The sequence below is a fragment of the Apus apus genome, chromosome 9 (genome assembly GCF_020740795.1).
Source record: "Apus apus isolate bApuApu2 chromosome 9, bApuApu2.pri.cur, whole genome shotgun sequence".
In the NCBI taxonomy this organism is placed as follows: Eukaryota; Metazoa; Chordata; class Aves; order Apodiformes; family Apodidae; genus Apus; species Apus apus.
In genome coordinates this window covers 21,866,294-21,886,730 of record NC_067290.1, presented here as the reverse complement: position 1 = coordinate 21,886,730, position 20,437 = coordinate 21,866,294, and the positions used below count along the sequence as shown (strand labels likewise).

At 42.8% G+C, this 20,437-nt stretch overlaps 1 long non-coding RNA gene across 1 annotated transcript in view; it reads right to left on the bottom strand.

The window, feature by feature from the left end:
* LOC127388153 (uncharacterized) overlaps positions 1-20,437 on the bottom strand; it is a 145,247-nt gene that overhangs the window by 38,953 nt on the left and 85,857 nt on the right. The window lies entirely within an intron of this gene.

Below are 20,437 nucleotides of genomic sequence, written 5' to 3'. Positions count from 1 at the left end.
AGGCATTTCTTGTATCTAATTCTCTGCTGACAGCCCCAGCTGAAGTCTGATGATAACGAAGTCAGTTTTGGAGAAGGCAGGGGCTTCAGAGACAGGCTACAGGTCTTGTTTTTCTACTTGAAAGGAAAGGTAAATCAGTTCTCTATGCATCATCTTAACTCAGGGGAAGCAAAGGCAGGGAATAAAAACAGGGTTTTAAATAAATTGAATGGATGGCCCCATCAGAACCACAGGTTCTGCGCCCCTTGAATTGAAAATTAGACCAAGGAAACACGTTTACAGTAGGTCAGTGTCTTATTTCTGCCTCCTTCTTACCACCTGTTCCCAGTGTGTGCTTGCCCTAGAGCATCAAAACAAGACAACCTGTTCCTGAGACAGACATGGATTTCACAGCACGTTCATCCTAACACCACACTACCTGCAGACTTTCAACCTGTTCCTTGTCAGCTAAAGGAGAACATCACGTCTACTTTTAAGATGTCAATACAAGAAAAGTTGTTGAGCCTCTGTTCATCCAGGCATCCAGCAAATTCAGTATGGACCAGCTGGGACAATCAGGGAGTCCAAGCAGCCTCTCTGGTATGAAGCTTCTCACAATCACCTTCCTCCATGTTGGTTGCTTCCTCCAAGTGAGGGGAAGAGTGTGAGATCTTCTGGCAACAGCTATGTGGTGGTACATGCTGCCTGGCCACCTTCCTCAGCAAACCTCTGGTCACTGCCAGCACTCAACACTGCTCAAACAGGAACACCCCATAGGAATTTTCTGATTTTCTTGTTTCTCCCCAGGACATTCTAAGTAAAATGGAGCAGAAGGTGAAGAGAGTATGCCTTGATGGGCACTAGTTTGGTTTAGTTAAACTAGCACAGTTTAACTTCAGCTCAACACCCTTCTGCAAAGACCTATGAATATTACCAAACTACAGCAGAGGCTACAAGCAAGTGAAAAGGCTAAATAAACTTCCTTTTTAATTTATAAGACAGAAAATCCATAGGAGACAAGTATATCTAACAAGCAGGAGGAAAAACTTTATACTTCAGGCACAAGGCTGGAGCAAAACTTTAAAAAGCAGACTTCAGGCTGCTCAGGGAACTTCTAAGTCAAGTACCCTGGGAAAATATTTTTGCAGGTGCTGGGGTTCACAATGCTGGTCACCCTTTAGACATTGCCTCCTAAGGACACAGGAGCAATTCCAACACGTCAGAAGCCAAGCAGACGAGGCAGAAGAGCTGAACAGGGAGCTGGGTCAGGTGATGTGGGAAAAAGACAGAGATGCTGCTAACCATTGTAGGGAGAAAATCTGAAAGGCTAAAGCTCGACTGGAGCTGAAACTGGCCAGAACTGTGGGAGACGAGAGTTTTTTCAAATACATTAACAGCAAAAGGCAGCGTAGAAACATCATTGGTTCTTCACAGGATAAGGATGGTCTCCTCACCAACAGGGATACAGACAAAGCAGAGGTATTTAGTGCATTCTTTGCCTCTGTCTTCAACACTGATGACGGACCAAGGGGGTCTCAATGCCCAGAACTGTAGGACCATGACTACAACAAGGATCAACTCTTAGCTGACCCTGAACTTCTGTGGGATTTGCTGCTACAGTCAGATCCCTACAAGTTCATGGGGCCTGATGGGATCTATCCAAGAATCCTCAAAGAGCTGCTGTTGTCAGGCCAGGACAGACAGGCCTCTTGCAATGATTTTTGGGAGGTCCTGGGAATCTGGAGAGATTCCACTTGACTGGAAACTGGCTAATGTAGTTCCAATGTTTAAGAAGGAGGACGCTGTTAAACTGACAGGCCAGTCAGTTTAACTTCAGTGCCTGGTAAACTTGTGGAAAAGATTATTCTGGGAGGTACTGAAAAACACCTGGAGGACAACGTAGTCATTGGTCACAGCCAGCACAGCTTCATGAGGGCTAAGTCCTGCTTGTCAAACTTAATTTCTTTTTAAGACAAGGTAACCCACCTAGTTGATCAAGGGAAGCCAGTGGATGTAGTATTTCTGGATTTCAGGAAAGCCTTTGATACTGTCTCTCACAGTGTCCTCCTGGACAAGATGTTCAGCACACAGCTGGACAAGGGCACAATTCAATGGGTGAGGAACTGACTCACGCGTCAAGCACAAGAGTGACACTGACAGGGGGAACATCAGGCTGGAAACGAGTCACTAGTGGCATCCCCCAGGGCTCCATCCTAGGCCCAGTCCTCTTCTACATCTTCATCAATGACCTGGACACAGGACTCAAAGGAATTCTAAGCAAGTTTGCTGATGATGCAAAGCTGGGAGGACCTGTCGACTCCCTGGAGGGCAGGCAGACCCTCCAGAGAGACCTGCATGCAGGCAAATAAGTCTTGACTCAAACAAGGACCAGGAAAAAGCTAAGCAAGGCAATGGAGACTTGCAGCTCAAGAGCCAGCTACAAGCCAAGCACCCACCTGGAAATATTAAATACTCACTCTTGTCTGTTTTAACTGATGTAGTATTTCTCGTGCTCAGCAGAGACTAGAAGCAGGCATTGCAAAGCCACCATTGTCACATCATTTAAAAATTAATTTCTCAAGTGAACTGTTTTCTGAAAAAGGCACAAATAAATAACTTCCATCTTTCCCTACCCCTCTGGCTCCTCAAAACGTTTTGGACAAAGTGGCCTTTTTCAAAAGAAAACCCTTTTAACCAAAGTGTCCAGAGTGGCTGTTCTTGTGAAAAGAGGCCTGAGATATCAGGCCATAATAACAACAGAGTCTTACTCCAAGGGCTATTAAAATCTTAAATGGAGCTTAACCCCCATCTCGGGCATCAATGGGCTGAGGCTAGAAAAGTAGCATTACCCCCCTATTGATTGGTATAAAATAACCTGAGGCAGATAGTGCAAAGTAGAATGGAACACAGGAAGGAACCCAAACAAGTCCTCCTGGCTCTTTGGTTGGCTGAACCCTGATGACAGTTCTGCTTCTCGCACGAGGAGCCACGCACCTCGTTATTTAGTTTATAAACCCATTATTTCCACTGTAATCTTGCTGGCCTTGGCACAAGTGTAGAAAAGGCTTGTGTTTAAGCTGAGACATAAATAACTGAAGGAGTAATCATGAGAACTAACATCAACACTTCCATTGCCATTTCATAGTGCTCTGTGTTAAAGAAAGGCATGAGATCTCTATTCTTTTATTAGCTCTCCTGAGAGAGATAGGATTGTTAATATTTATCTTCCTCTGAAATAATTTGGTTTCACAGGCTCCATGGGAACCAGACAGATTAGAATAATAAAATAATAGTAAATGGCTTGTGGCAGAAATTGTGCATAAAGTCCCTCCAATACATTCAGGATCTGGACAGCAACAAGAGCATGATAACCGAATTAGACTTTTAACAATATTTTGACGATTGATGAAGCAAATACACCCTTTAAAGCAAAAAGTTCCCTATCCCCCAGTCACATTTGAGCTGTCAGTAGAGAAATTTGGTCCATCTCCTTCATTAATTAGTCTCTCTATTTATGTATTGCTTTTCTCAGTGTTCCTGTTTGACACAAAACCAGCTAACCCAGCTTTTTTTGTTCTGGCTTTATTAAAATTACTATTATCATTGCAAATGCTTCCAAAAGATGTAATATTAACAGCAGTCTCTTCCACCAGATCCTGTTGGTTCCTGGGGTGATTAATATTCCTGTCTGAGAGAAGTGTTATATCATTTAGAGAAAGCATATTGCTTGGCTCATAGGCTATTCTTCATGGCCTGTGATGAGTGCATTGTGATCTACCATTATTGCATTACTGTTTACACAGCTTGAGATGCCTCATAAAGCAGTTAGGAATGAGCCTAATTTCAAAGAAACTCAGATGTGGGAAATGAGAAAACCTGACACAAAGACCTTCAGGCTGTTTTGCCCTCTTCATCCCCCATGTCATACCTTCCCTACATGGGAAGCAGATGACAGCTGCACTTCTATATGTATGGCCAGTGAACCCATCCCTGGCAAGGAACATCACAATCTGTTGGCTCTGAAGCACCACGGGCTCCTAACAATTGTATTCTGCATAAATACCACACTGTCTGTGGGGAGCTGCTACTCTATTTTGAGACAAGTCACTTCAACTCCTTGGCAAAAGCTGTCTAGGAGGAATCCAAATTAGTTTCTATTTTCATGGAAATGGCCATAATCTGGATCTCTCCAGGAAGCTTGGCGATCTACTCTCATGTCTGTAACACAAGAGTTGAGCAGAGCAATCTGTCACCACTCAAACCAGGACACAATCTATTTTGAATACAAGCCATTCACAGTGTCTATTCCTGACAACTCAATGAAAAGTACACTTTCATTTATGCACATTATATACAGCACGTGGATTCCACAGCAAGTTGCCAAGGCAAACCCAGGTCTGATCCGTGCCTTAAATGATGGCCAAAGGTTTATAATTTTCCAATCTGATTTAATATTCAGGAAGATTTGTCTTCTCAACATCAAAGCCAGCTGAGGGGTCCTATGCCTTTAGTGCATACATTGCAGATTATTTAGGTCACCTTTTTTCTCAAGTTGCTACCCCCAAAGATCTTTATGGTAACAGCCAACGGGGTCAAAGCTGCACAGGAAAGGAGTCAGGGAATCAGGAAGAACAGGTGAACTGCCATTTGGCAACAGGTTGGATACAAACGTTGGAAACCTTAGGCAAGAAAGTTCACTGGTTCATAACAGAAGAAAAGAGGTAACAGAAATAACACAGTGAAGACTGAAGGACTCACTAATTCTCTCCTTTGGATATATTCACATCTCTTTCTAGTTCCACAAGACATTTTTAGGATTATAAGAAGTCTGTTTATTCATAGTCTCCATTTTGGATGCTCTGGCAAAGTGAACACACTCAGGTACTTTGTAGCTTAGCCCTTCCAAACTAGACAAATACTGCTATTTGGCTATATTGCATCCAAAGTGCTCACACAGCACTCATGACAAAAGTACCAAGTATTCACAGAAAATCAAAAACTTGTCAAAGTATTTTGCAACGGTCTATGTTTAGCCTATTTGCAGGCCTAAATTATAGCAGTTATTCTATTATCCAGTAATGCCCTCCCCAGCCAAGAAGCAGGAATCGGGAAAAGGAGAGGAGACCCAGAAGGTTGAAATGAAAACAAAACTAACAAAACAGCAAAGCCAACGTTAATGCCAATATAAAGTATAAAAAAGTTCTACTCATCCAGTGAATATCCTGCAGCCACAATAAACAGGAAAGCAGCCCTCAGGAACAGAATGATGAGCAAGCCCCTCCAAGGAAAGCAAATTCTGGGAGAAAGAAGAACCCCTTATCCTTTGGGGACATCCCCACTTTATAATAAGCATGAGGTTTATGGTATGGGATCCACCTGCGAGTTGACTTGAGTCAGCTGCCCTGGCTTTTACCCCTCCTAGCTTAGGCTCCCAGCTGACACTGCTGATGGTCTGCACACCATGGCTGGCCTGGGATTCCATCCCAGTGAAACCATGACAGTAATACACTTTTTCTTTTGTTTCTTTTTTCTTCTGCACCTGGAAGCAAGTGCAGGGAGAGCTGGGTGACAGCTCAGGCTTGAAAGTGAAGAAAGGCAGAGAAAAACTAGGCTAAAGACAATGCTGATAATGTCATTATTTTCCTTTTTTTTTTTTTTTTTAATAAAATACTACATTTGGTATACTAGCTGTACTAAGTCATTGGGTTTATCCTTTAAGAGCTGTTCACCCTACAATTGTAACAGCGTTCTTCCCTTGTCAGCTTTCAGAGGTCCATAAATATAAGCAGTACTGCAGCTGCTTGATCCAGGGCTTGATTTAATTAGCTCCACAGAGCCAGCTTGTTAGAGTGGAAGTGAAGCAAAATCCTATTCAGGTCTTAGTTTGAATAAATTGCCCCACCCATGGAGGATGAAAACACCAAAGAATTCTTTACTGTAAAATTGAATGTATAGACTATGCTGGTATATGGAGGTTAGTGCTGATTGCTGATAAAGCAGCTATTTTGATCAGAGTGACAACAACTTTCATCAGGCCTCATTTTGCTAGGCATTTGCAAATGCAGATTTGCTTATCCCAGCTAATTGTAGGTAAAATGTAGGTATTAAGGAATTGTAAATTGTAAAATGTAGGTATTAAGGAATGCAGCTTTGTGAGACCCTAGTTGCTTTGCCACAAAACTTCACACAAGGTTTCCAAGGGTTTCTCAAAAGACAATAGGGTTCAGCAAACTCAGCTTTAAGATGCAGTTATTGGCTTCTTCTCGTGGCCTGTTGGACACATGTATGCCACAAGGAAATTTCAGGACTAAAATATGCCAGATTGTTAACCTTAAGGATGTTTTGTGATACTTCAGTGGAAAGAGCACAGTATGGAAAGTCATTTCAGTTTAATGGGGAGCAATAATACAAGAGAAAAATTAATTTCCACAAGACCTTTTTCTTCCTGTTTGGTGGAAGAATTCAAACCTTCATTTTCAGCCCTATAATGTTCAGAGGCATGGATCTGCTGAAGCAAGTACAGAGGAGGCCACGAAGATGATCAGAAGGCTGGGGCACCTTTCCTATGAAGACAGGCTGAGAGAGTTGGGGTGTTCAGCCTGGAGAAGGGAAGGCTCCAGGCAGACCCTGGAGCACCTTCCAGTGCCTGAAGGGGCTCCAGGAAAGCTGGGGAGGGACTTTTCACCAGAGTGGCCAGTGATAGGACAAGAGCTAATGGCTTTAAACTGGAAGAGGGGAGGTTTAGGTTAGACATCAGGAATTTCTATGAAATCTCTGATAGAAATTGCTAATAGAAAAGTTTACTGGCTAAGATGGTCATTCCAAGACAGAGGCCCATCTGAAACTATTACAAGTCAGAAGGGCATCTGCATCTTACCAAGCTATTTCTAAGAGGTCTCAGAAGAGCTGGGCAAATAAGAAGACCCTCTTTTATCCTATGGCTTGGACAAATGACCTCATTATGGAAAACAAACCCTGCTCCAACCAGCTGTAACCTTTTTATCCCCGTGCATATCTCCTTTGAAGTTGAGCAGAGCACAAGAGATTTCCACAGACAATGGTGAGCTCCTGAGGCTCTCCCTTAGGCAAAGAATGTGAGGGAACAGCCTTCCTCCCATACGTACCCACAAACCTCACAGCTGCTCCAAAGCAAGCCACAGCGTTGGCCAAGAAGTGCTTGTAATACAGCAGTTGGGAAGGTGCTGAGAACCAAATGCTGCAGCTGGGAAAAACACATTTCACTCATTCACATCTGGATCTTATAACTAACAGGATCACCTCGTGTGGCCAGAGACACTGCCAACATACTTAGGAAGTTCACTGCTATCTTTCAAAGGTCACACTGCATATAGCATGGCAGAATCAAAATAGAAAATACAAATGGAGAGCAGAGCTATTGAAAATGGGGAAGAGTAATTGTACCTTCTATATTTAGCTTGTCTTTTTAAGGTGCTAAGTTGGAAAGACAGTTTTGAAGCTCAGCTGTACAAATTTAAATCTAATTTGTGTACTTTTAAAAAATTGTGTTCCACAAAAACATATGAGTCACATTCTTATGTAGTATGCCAAAAAAAACCCAAAACAAAAACATAACACAGATACATTTGTTCCAGGAAAACCATTATCTTCCCCTTCATTTTTGTAGTTTCTTTAGGGAGACGTCTTATTTTCTTTAATTCCTCTTGAAAACCAGTTACCAGTTTGTGTAAATTTGTATTTAAATGTTGAACTCGATAATCTTAAAGGTCTTTTCTAATCAGAATGATTCTGTGGTTTATATAAAGTAAACATTTTGTATGTATATATAGTATATATGTCATGTTTAAGCATAAAGTATATATGTACGCAATAATCAGTACATGTGTGTAACTGCATATACATGTGTAAATATATATAAACAATAGGCATAATAGATGCTCAGAATCTTCAAAACTAGGCTGTAAACTAACAAAACACAGGCACTGTGAGGCTGTTCAGTGGCCAGGTCGCACCAATATGGTTAAGACAGTATGTATCGGCTACCATGATCAGTCACTTAAGCTGACTTGACCAATGAGTAGTTTAACTGAGGTCAATTACAGGATACTCAAAATCATGTATTTAGGGGAGCACAGTCCTGAAGTGTGCCTTGAAGACAAACATACAGCCAAGCCTGGTGAAGCCACTGGAAACCTGCTGAGAATAAGCATGTCCTATTAGGACACAAGAGCTGTGTACTTCTCAGTGGCAGTCAATCACCCCTCTGGAGGGCACCAGTTTGTCTTCCTGATCTTTCCAGGAGGTTTATGGAAGGATTTCTGTGAAGCTCAGGGCAGATGTTATCCAATTTGCCTATTATACCTGGATCCATAGTCCTTAAGGGTAGGGTAGCATAGTCTCATTACTGTGGTAGCAAACCTTGCAGGACTACACAGCAGCTCCTAAAGATGGAACAGTTCCCTCTCTGTCCCTGGATCCTACTGTAAAAGACAACTTTGGTAGCCATGCTGCTAAAAAGTAAAAGCTGTGCAATTCTTTCCAAGAAGCATCTTTTTATCATTCTGCCTTCTGGGCACAGAGTCCATCCTATAATCTACCACACTGTGTCATCTTACAGATGTTCTGCTCAGAGGGTACTTAAAACTGAGCCAATAGCAAAAGAAGTAATAAAATACTGGTTATCACCTTCTTGTAGTCTGATTCAGTTTTGTTCAAGATGTCAGCTCTTTGACAGGAAACTTGTATGCTTCCCTGCTCACTTAACAAATACCAGCAAATTGGCCAAGAAGACACACTGTATCTGTATCAATGTTCATACATCATTCTGCCTTAGATCCTAGACGTATGCTTAAAAGACTATTGTCTTGCTAATTAAATCCACATATGGACCCATGCTATACAGATTCCACTTCAACTGTTCACTTTTTGCACTACACCTACAAAAAGGATTTTGTGCTAATTAGTACAGATGAAGCAGATTAGGGTCTAGACATGTGTGGGCACTGTATTTTATACAAGGATGAGGATGATGAACATGCACTTATTTTTCCTTTGAATTGGATTTTTTGTAAATCACTTTCCTAAATGCTCCTTCCTGTCCCTTAAAGATAGGTTCAAATTGATTATGCTCTATCTGGCCTACATGGAAAAAGGAGATGGTAGGGAAATTTCAGGAGCTTACTCCTGGTATATAAAAGGATGGAATGTACAAATTGGCAAGAAACTCGGCTGGGCAAGGGAGTTCTGCAGGTAGATCATGTAAATCAAGAGACTTGCAAACAGGAGAAAACCATGCAGTAAAAACTGCAGAGACGGAGACAGGAGATTACACATGGGTTTGAAAAGGATGGGAGACAAGCAAGGAAGGTGACTACTAGCTTTGTTTCACGCAGGCCATGATGAGAGAACATGTCTATAAATTAAACCTGAAAATGAGAAGGCTACAGTAATCAGGAAAGTGCTAGTATTTGAGTTTAAAAATAAAAATAATTTTTTAAAAAGGTAAAAAAATTCTTAGAGGGAATAATTATTCTGCAAAACCAAGTCACAATTCCCTTCTAGCATTCATCAAGAGCCTAAAATCTTGTTTACAGTTGTAATTTCTACTTGATGGAGTTATTGTCAAAGAGATTAGCAACTCCTTTCAGTTCAGAGACATTTAAATTTAGCAGCAGGAAAAAGAAGTTTGTTGAGTGTGGAATCCACCCCTACTGCTCCAAAACAATCAGAAACAGGAAAAAGTAATCAAAAGGGAGTTTTAATGAGTTATAGAGCTATTGTTTACTGGGGAGGCTGAAAGCCCGAAGCCCAAACCTGGAGGACCTCTGTGACCCTGCACTGCCTCTCGGTGGCAAAATATTTGCTTGAAATTACGTCAAAACAACACAATGTGTGTGTCTGAAGGCCAAAGGGGGTGGGGGGCTGAGAAAAATAGTGGAAATTCCCAGTGTCTCTGAAAGTACTGAAGGCTCCTCTAGAAAAACAAGGCGATAAACAGCAGCTGCAGCTGCGCCTGGAAGCGGAGGGAGGCGGCGGCTGCGCCGGCGGGGCGGGCTCGGCGGGGCCTGCGGAGCGGGCGGGGAGCGGGAGCGGGAGCGGCGGGGGGAGCGGGCGGGGAGCGAGCGGCGGGGGGAGCGGGCGGGGAGCGGGAGCGGGCGGGGAGCGGGGAGCGAGCGGGGAGCGGGCGGGGAGCGGGGAGCGGGCAGACGGGCCGAGGCCCCGCGCAGCGCCCGCAGCCTCCCGGGAGGCGCGCGGGGAAAGCTTCGCGGCGGAGGCGGAAGCTCTTCTGCAGAGGGGCCGAAAACAGGAAGCTGAGTTTTCCAAGGAAATAATTATACAGGAGTGCTGGGTTTTTGAGGAAGGAGACTTTTGTTGCTTCCCCAGAACTCGCCCTGAGGTAAAAAGCCACAACTCGGTGCTAAAAAGCAACAGGACAATTTTACCGTGGTGCTCACCAGCAGTTACTTCATCAGGGACGTGTCTGAGAGCGGCCGGCCAAGGGAAGCAGCGCTCCTCTGCCTCTCCCTGGTGACTGACCAGGGGGAGACATCTCTGCCCCAATGCTTATGGCTTGTGTTTAATAAGTTACGGTCCAGCAGTCCCGAGTAGCCTTCCCAAAAGCATCTGAGCGGGAGGAAGTCAACAGGTATAAAAATATGCAAAAATATTAATATTTCCCAGGGGAAACAGTCACAGTAAAATGAACAGCAAACCTTCCCCTGGAGAACTAGCAAGGAGCCCTGTAAACTGCTCCGACAGCAGTCAGTGGTGACAGTGGGGCAACCTGTAGGTTGAAGTTATATAAAATGATGGGTGACCAGCTCAGCCACACACTGCATGACCTGGAGAACTTCTTTACCTGTACGTTGAAGTGATATTCCCAAGACAGTTGCACCAGGGTACCAGCCACTTTCCTTGGAGAAAGCACAACAGGTGTGACAGTCATGAGCTAGCTAGTCTGTCTAGGCATTCATTGCCTGTCTTTGAAAATCACACAAATTGAACCAGTTGGTGGCACCAAGCGCAGCTTTGCAGCATCCCAGGAGAATCCTGCGCCAGCTGGGAAGGGACACCTTTCCACATTGTGGAGCTGGTCAGGAAGCGACTCACAGCACCTTCCAGGTTAACAGTCCCAATGCAAAGTTTGACTCCTCCAATACCCAGCTAAAAAGCAAACTTTTCTCTTGGCAAATCACACCTGACCTGCACGATGTCAGTAACAACACTAAAGTTTTTTCATTATTGCCACAAATAATCAGCTGAAGAATCTCAACGGACGGGAGTCAGTTGCACTATAGAGAACAGGGAATGTTGTTTGACACAGTACTCAGTGTTTCACACACATTAAAATTGCTGCTGCTTTGTCTGCCAGGCCAGACCAAGTATTTCCTGTTTCACCAACACCTACTACACTATGAACATGTTTGATGAACCCCCAGAATTTACTTCACTTTTACCTTTGTTAAAATTCCAAATACCCATGTTTTATCTGGACAGGATTAGGCAGATAACTGGGCACATAGCTTTCCAGGAAAATGTAAAACAATACCTTTGCCTAAAGTCATTTAATTGACTACTCCCTCATGACACTCCACCAAGAAGCGAAAGTATTTTAATTAGATAGAATGTGTAAAGTCAGGCTAAAGTAAGAATTTAAAAGCAGAAAACACCCATAAAGAGACATTCAAAGTGGCAAATAAAATTCAGATTCTTCAGGTTTTTGCAAGGCCAGTTAAAGATTTTTAGCCCATTAACATCCACAGCACCTACAGCTGCCCCTGGAGCTGTAGACAGCATTTCTGCAGGTCAAGTTCAAATGACCTGAGGCTTACTCAACAACAAAAAAAACAACACTGAAATTAAACCACTGACTGCTCCTCCTTACACACTCAATAGTACATGCTTGTAGACTTACATGCACACCCCTGATTTTCTCAAACATGCGCAGTCATGAGAAGGACTAAGACCTACCAGGGTCTTGCACTGCTCTAATTAGCATATGCAAGTGCAGTTCTGTTTGGTGTATCTATGCCATATATTTTAAGAAAAAGCTCACCTTGATGTCATGCATGTTATCTAAAAAAGACCCAAGATGTTTGTTAAGCGTTACCTCGTTAGATGTATAATCTACAATAAATGTGATATAAATGAATCAATACTACAGTTTCTCAGCTTGTACCATGCTGGTAACTTAAGGTCCTTTTCTGCATTTAGAATCAGATTATAGATTTGTACAGACATACCAATACTTATAACAACATCGTTTTTATATACATAAACAGATGCCTAATTACAGCCATTCTTAATATGTCTGGCACTTATTCAAAACCAAAAACCCTTACAAGCACTTATTCAGCTGTCAATCTGGAAAAAGCCAGCATGTATCAATATGTTATTTACAAATGAAAAGCAGGTCATCAGCTTGACTTCTGGAGCAGAAGAATATATATATATATATTTTTAAGCCAACAGAAAAAAAACCCTGTTGTTACCTTTCTTGTTGAAGCAAAATGTGTTTTGCCTTGTCCTAGACCTGTAAGCAAAACTGGATCTGGGAAAAAAAGACATATAGCGAAAGGCACAACTACCCCCGCCTTCCTCACTACTCACTCTCTCCTGCAATTGTGTAAAGCAAGGAAGTAAAAGGCTGGTAGAGACTGAAAAACATGTTTTTCTTTGAAAGTTCATCCACAGAAATATTTATCAGTTGTTGGCAAAACACACACAAAATAATATTATTTTATTTAAAGCCAGAAACAAATAGGTCCTTTTTTTTTACCAAAAAAATGGAGGGACGTCTGAAGTCCCTGCTATGAAAAACATGGTTTTTATTTGCTGCTTTTGTTGGTTTGTTTGGGGTTTTTTTGCTGCTCACTGAGGTCTTTTGCTGCTCTAGATCTGCAGTACTATCCAGTGTATTTTTTTGCCTCCTGGTCAGTTTCAGTGTTTCTTCTCCTAAGATATCCACGGAGAAGAGAACCGTAAAACCCCACTCATTTATCCAGCTGCTGTAAATAATTGGATAGTGGAATGATCAGCCAAGGACAGGTATGTGGGCAGAAACAGGCTGTGTCCACACATTGTCCACATCAGCTCCTAGCGGACTGCTCAGAAAGGTCCCTGGTTTTGGAGGAGGAAGGAGCCACAGTGGGGGTTGTCCCTGTACAATACACCAGGTCCAAAGTCCAGCCAAAGCCAAACCCCAACCCAAAACCTTCTCTGGTTTCATGTAAGCAGCCTGGCAGGACTCAGTGTGGTCTTGTGGGTGTATAAGGACATCACAAAGTAGGAGCTCAATCCCTCTCACAGTGAGTCAAACAGACGTCTCTCTCCCCAGCCTCTCTGACTTCCTTCTCCCTTCAGCTTGCAGCAGGGAAAGTTGCTCTCAAGGGAAACACACTTCTTTTTTGAGCCCTTCCACACCAGTGCTCAACAGGATCTGCCCTAAAAGGCTTAAAACTCTTCTCCCACAAAGAGGTGCCCAAGGAAGAAAAAAAAAAAAGGTAGAACAAATAATTGTCATTATTTTCCCACTCATTTCCTCAATGTACATTATGCTGAAATCACAGCACTTCACCAGACTGTAAAAAATCCCTCATTATGACAGGAAGAAGGACCCTTAGAAAATGTGGAAGATGCAAAAATGTCCAAGAAGTAGCATGAATTTAATTCTAATGGCTTCAGTAAAGAGGTGTGCAGAGAAACTGTGTCTCTTTTGCAACTACATGGAAGCAATGGGCTAAAACCACCCTGATAAACAACTGGTTCCATCACTTTTGCCTTAACTAAGGCGTACAAATGGTGCAAGGCAGGAACATCTGGGAAAACCCTGGAGGATACTAGTTACATGCAGTGAGAAGGGACAGAGAATATGATTATACTGTCTCCATTATTAGAATCAATTACATTAAGGGAGAATGTAGGGAGAGGCCAACTGCTTCACAGGCACATGAATAATGAAATGTTAATGTGTCATATATGTCCTTATAAAATCAAAACACTTAAGAAAATTAAATAGCTTCTAATAATGTCACTTGATTAAATTGTATTCCTGTTTTTTTTCTCTGCTTGGATCAAAAATGGACGCTGGGATCTCTGATCCAGCTGTTGAGGTATCATAAATACTACCACCCAGCACAACCAATTATTGTGTGTCTTGTCACTTTGGTCCTCTATATTAAAATCCCTTCAGGTAAACGTTCCTCCTTTTCTCTTGACACCCTGTCACTGAAGATCTGAGTCTGGGATTGGAATCTATACAAGAGAGAAGGAAACAGAGTGTGGGAGGAGTTGCATTATGAGTCCACTCTTGATCAGTCAGTAAGGAATTCAGAAAGTTAGTTATTTAACAGCCACGCTGCAGGGAAGATCTTTAAATCAGACTTCACATTATTTTTTACTTGAACGGCAGCCATGACACAATTTTATGAGAAGCCAAGCTTCATTAGTTCCAGGGCTCAATACTTCTGAAAGTACAACCAGAAAGTAAGCAGAAGATGCTCTTCCTCTACTTTGACAAAATGGTCATACAGACACTTTCTTGTTTTGTGCGCACCTCCTTCCCCCAGTGATGTGTAAAAATGTTCAGAATGTGTAACTGGGGGCTGATTCAGCCAGAAACAGAATTTATGTGGCAGATTTACCTACAGAGAAAGAAGTGCTCCAAAGGAATGAGCTCCTCCGATACCTTCCAAAGAGAAATCCTGGTGATGACCAAACCCAGAGTCAAAATCAGGAATTAAAGGGATCTTACATCCTTTAACAGCTGCAATGACTTAGAAATGCTTGTGAGAGGCAAAGCCAGGCAGAAAAGAGAGATCACAGTGCTGATGCTCCAGATGAGGAGTGTACCTGAGTGCATTGGTTCCATGAGGCTTTCATGCATTGATGTTGCTTATCCAGTGAACTATGTTCAATATTGGGGTGGCTTCTCACCATACATACCAGTAAGAGCAAGCTGAAAAAGGTAATTTCCTGGTTCAGTGAGAAGTGAGTCAGCACTGCAGGAAAACCTCACACCCTTCCTCACATGTACTTCCACTTGAAGCAAATTGACTTGCACTGCAGCCAGGCCATGGAATAACACCCTGGAAGCTGGAAACTGCTTGGCCTGCTCTTGACATGGAAGAACAGAAAAAAATAGTCTCGGTTGCCTATGAGAGAGACTGAAGAAACAAGGAGGGAGATGTTAAAAAAATATGAAATTTTTGATGTTTCATAACTTCTTCATGCCAGTTTTTGCTCCCAGTGGAGCAGGCACCAGGGGATGGATAATGTCACAAGCAGTTTATCCCACAATCTGGGCTGTTGTGAAAATTTTTTCCATTATATTACTTCTTTCATGCAGCATAACATCAACTTTTAAGCTAGATTTAGGTTCTTCCCCTGAAGAACAAGTCACAGAAACAGTGATGAACTGGAAACACCGTAGCAGCATTTTGTCCCATAACATTTTTCATACATTTACAAATAGACTAAACCAAGAAAAGGTACACTGAGCTTGTACTTCAGCTTAAAACCTACTGTTTCTTAACCTAATCTGGTGAGTGGAGTGAAGGTCAGTTTGCCTGCTTTATGATCCAGAATGGTCAGTCTGTCAAAATAAATTGCTTCTCTCAGCCTTTAGAAGCCAGTGGTAGTGAAAGGACATGCTTCTTTGTGTATGAAAATCACAGGAAACTTAGTGAGAAACCCTTCTGCCGTAAGGCCTCTCTATCCACACTACTGGCGTTCAAGTGGGCTGGGTTACAGCAGACATAACCCACAGGTACATAACAGCTTCTCCCTGTGACCAGTAATATTTAGCAGATTATGCAGGTATACACATATGTGAAAGAATTAGCCCAGACTTGGAAAGCAGCCGTTCTGTGGTCAACAGCAGAGCTTGCTGGCAGGAAATCGGATTGTCTGAGGGGATCCTCCTCTGCAGCACTCTACTCTCAGGAAGTGTTTGGTGAGAAAGGAGCTGAGTGCAAAGGAAAGGGTAACTTCTGAATGTTGTCGTGTCCTACTGCTCTATTTCCTTAAGCCTGAACACCAGGAAAAACACTCAGACATCCAAATGGCTCCATTTTATGGGTGGAGCAGACCGCCACAGCTCTGTGGCTTTGCAATTGCTGTGAAAAGATGATAAGGTAGGTAGAATCTATGCCCCCCCCCCAAAAAAAAAGACCAAGGATTTCTCACAGTTTGCCATTTTCACCTATTGCACTTGCTTACATTCCATGAGGTGCACTTTAACTTCCCATCAGATACAGCTGACCTGCATGCATTTTTGAAAAAACTCATCAAATTTGAACTTTAAATCCCAATTTGTTACTATGTGTGCTACTACAGAATTACGGGAGGTTAACAGTCATTTCAGCTATGCTGCACTGGCTCTGGGGGGCCACTGAGGGACCACTAGCAATGGTCCCTCAATCATGTAAACTGCCAGTTATAAGCATGTCTGTAGTTTTCTCAAGGACTACAATGGACTCCATTCAAACTACAAGTGATTTTCTGAAAGCTCCACTTCAGACTTCTCAAGGCAGCCTGATCATAAGTGGGGAAACTACTCAATGAGCAAAGCATTAGATGTCAATATTTTTTAGCCACATGATACCGGTGGGGGATCCAAGAAATAGTCACTAGAAAAAAAAAAAAAAGGGGTGGGGGGGCTGGAGGGGGGGTCCTACATAATACTAAGATACACCAGGCAAAAAACCTGAGAGGCTGACAATGCTGCTGTGTTCAGTCACCTCTCCAATGCCAAGGTGGAGGGAGGTATTTCACAAAATTATGTTCCAGATGTTGCTGACACAGGATCAATATTTAGTCAGGAAGATGAAAGGTGTTTACAAATGCTTCCAATGGATAGGATTATCTTCTTCTAATTATCCTCCAGACTGTTTAATGAGGCAGCAGTGTGGGCACAGAAGGGTGGGAGCAGCAGAGCACAGGGAGGCACTTTCCAGTCTTCAGGGTAGATTATGGCTTCAATGACAACCTCCCACTGTATCCGTTATGGCACCCCAGTGGTTAATGGGAGCCTTCTTTGTCCAGGGGTTGCTGAGGAGACTGTTCCTGTAGCTCAGGAAGCAGGGAGAAGAGAAGTTTCCTGTTTTGAAGAAGGTTTAAGAACTATTTTCCTCCAATCAGGCAGTAGATGCCAAGGCAGGAAATGAAGGAGGCAGCTGCCAGCCCCACTCGGGTCAGTGGCTCTGGTGCTCAATGCAGCCAGGGTTCACCATTGCCAGAAAGGCCCCAGTGATAAGTGGGAGGCAGAGTTAAGGGAAGGACTTGTGGTGGAAGGTGCCTGGAGCGAGACTGACACTGGAGCAAGACCAAAACAAATCCAAATACTGAGAGGAAATGGGCGTTCAGCTTCCTCCCTACACGGACCTTTCACACAGCTCACTGCACCCAGTATATGGCCCTGAGAAAAATGAGGCGTGTAATAATGGTTGTGGCTCATAACAATGCTCTGAGGTAGCAGTAGTCATCACTGCCATAACCTTTTCTCTTGTTGATGATTCACTGCCAAAGGCAACTTGCATGTACTGGGGGTGTCAAACGCATGGTCCCGTCAAACGCAGGAAGCCAGTCAAAATTCCTCCGGCTGGGTGTAGGTTTTTTTTCTCTCTTTTTCAGATTCAGCTCTGGCCCCAGTCAAGCTAGAATTGCAGTTGACTTTGTTTATTCCAAGTCTCAGCTTTTTTGACTCAGTGCCCATAGTTTCTTTCACTGATGCCACTTTTACACCCGCATACCATTCAACTCTCAATGGTCTGGGCTCCTCACTTACATGTGCTCACTTTGAGTGAGTACCCTTCTGCCCTCCTTCAGCTCCCAGCTCACCATTTGATTATTCTGGTGCTTTATGGAGAAAAACAAGACTAACTGCAGCAAGCAAAACCAGAGAAGTTCATTTTCAGCTACTTCTCTGTTTGTTGCCAGTGGAGCTCTACTGACATTTTGCAAATACAGGCATCAAGTGCTTTAGATCATCACATCCTATCAAGATAAACATGTTTCTGGACACTTCTTTGCTCAAGCTAAGTTACATTAAACAAAGCTTTGCCTGGATAAGACATGGGCCAAAACCGAGCACAAATTTGAGAATTAGGCATCTGGGCAGCTAAGAAGGAAAGAAAATCTCCATGGCAGTCAGGGATGAGTGGACCCAACAGTGGCACTGTATAAGCTCTCAGATTTTGTACCATTGCCTACAAATACTCCTTTTCTACAAAAAGACGAAGCAATAGAAATCTCAGAAACTTGATACCTCAGAGGAACCTTGATGGCACCATGAACCTGAATAGAAGCACATAAACCTCCTTCCTGAGTGGCCTGCTGCTCTTGCTAGGGGCTCTTTACTGAAAATGGCAAGTGAAACAATGAGATGTTAATTTGATTGAGAGTCAAAGACATATTTAGAGTATTTCACAGCTGTACTCCTTTGTAAGGAATACAAACAGACACTGATCTCCTAGGAACTGACTCCACTATCCTTCTAGCTTTTCTCTCCTAAAGCATTCCAGGCTTTGTATACAGCAACTATCCCTCAAAATTTACTGTCCCTGCAGTCTGTGATGAACATCCATAACTAGATATGGACTGCACGTTTTCAGTGTTAGTCATGAGTAACTGCTAAATGTAATTCCTTTTCTCTAACTTAAAAAAAAAAAAAGGTACTGCAGAAAAGATACACTACAAAGTAAACTGCCGGTACAGGAAAGAATATTGATACTTGTAGATAGAACTCCCCTGTTCTTTTCCTCTCAACTTTCTTCATGTTTGTCTCCACTTGTTTTCTCTTGCCTTTGATTAGGATGTAAACTCTTCAGGACAAAACTGTGACATAAGTTTGACAAGTCCTCTGCTATCAGTTTTGATGTAAAGAAGCGCACAAATGTAGAGTGAAGGCAACGAGCAAACTGACTATCATAAGAGGTATGAGGGTGCTCAAAAATAGGAAATTATATGCCAGAAAGTATTGTACGAAATTGCACTGAGATGAGGAGATAATGCTGTCAACTTTGACAGAAGTTTTGCTTTAGGACACTTTAGTTTAGCTAGTCACGGGCTCCAAGAGGGTCAAGGATTTCATCTCAGTCCCCGAAAGCCTCGACAACGTATGTTTGAATTTCTCTCATCCAAAGAAGGGTTCACCACTAATCTTTGACATCTCATCTGAGGGATGGTACTTAAGTTTCATTTTCTACGAGTTCTTAAGAGAGTATTAACTTCAAACTGCAGGATCCTGGAGTGCTAAAGTGCTACAGACCTAAGACACATTCCAGACAATGCACTTTGAATCCTAATGCAACACCTCTCTAGCAATGGCTCTCGTGGCTCCCCAGGCAACCAGCCAATGACAAGCTGTCACCTGAAGCACTCCCTGCTTTTCTGGCTCTGAGCCCCTCAGCATCAGGCAAGCTTTTGAGCAGAGAAACCAAGAAAGTGAGGGAGAGATGACATACCAGTCAGTGCAGGAGTTGCAAAGTTCCACAGGCACAAGAATTTCTCATCAGGCAGCAATGCCATCAGTCCATAGCCGCTCCCAGTTTGCTATTCCATCACAGCAAAGATAAATACCTAAAAAGTGTTTACCTACCAGTATTCACCATAGGTGGCTATTACTATACTCACCTCATCACAGCTGCCCACAGTTTACATTTAATTTTATCTGCCATCCCAAGGCAGTTATTAACATGTATTCACTTTTTTCCATCCTGCTTTAGTAAGTAATTGCACTTTTTGTTACATGCAGCACCAGCTTACCCATGAATAATCAAAATGTTTCTGTACAATAACATTACTGCAGACTTGATGAGCATTTATTCATGTCAACATAATAGACTTTCTCCCAGATATCAAGCCTTTCAAATGTCCCAGCCACCCTTAAAGAGACAAACGTAAGGGATTAGCTGTCCTATGTGTTCAGTCCTATGGATCTACACGCTTGGACTTTGCCAGGTCACCAAGAAGGACGAGTGCTGTTGAACCACCCCTCCCTGGTTTCCCAGGTGGCATATGCTGCTAGAATGCACCAGGTGATGAAATCAGGTTACTTCCCAGGCAACTAAGTCCAGATATAAAGATTTATACGGTGTTGTTCGTTTCTGAAATTGTACCCATTAGGAAGAAGGAAGTTTGGTTCAATGTCATTTTGGGGAAAACTCCCCCGCTTCCTCCTTCCCCAGTGCTGTATTCCTAGTTTGGTGCCAGAAAATTTATTTTAGTACAACTACTGACACCAAAACAGCGAAAAAGAAACTCTGAAACCCAAACCTCAGGCCTATAGACCCTAATGAAGAAGAGATTGCAGGGTGAAAGATCATGAAAAATACCCTAAAAGACTGCTTATAACGAAGGAGACCTAATCTTGAAGAACATCTCCACTTGATAACATAAAGAGGCTTAAAAATAACAATTAGGATGCATAGGTAGTGTAGGATGATAGACAAGAGTCTCTAGAGCTTCATGAAAATGACAA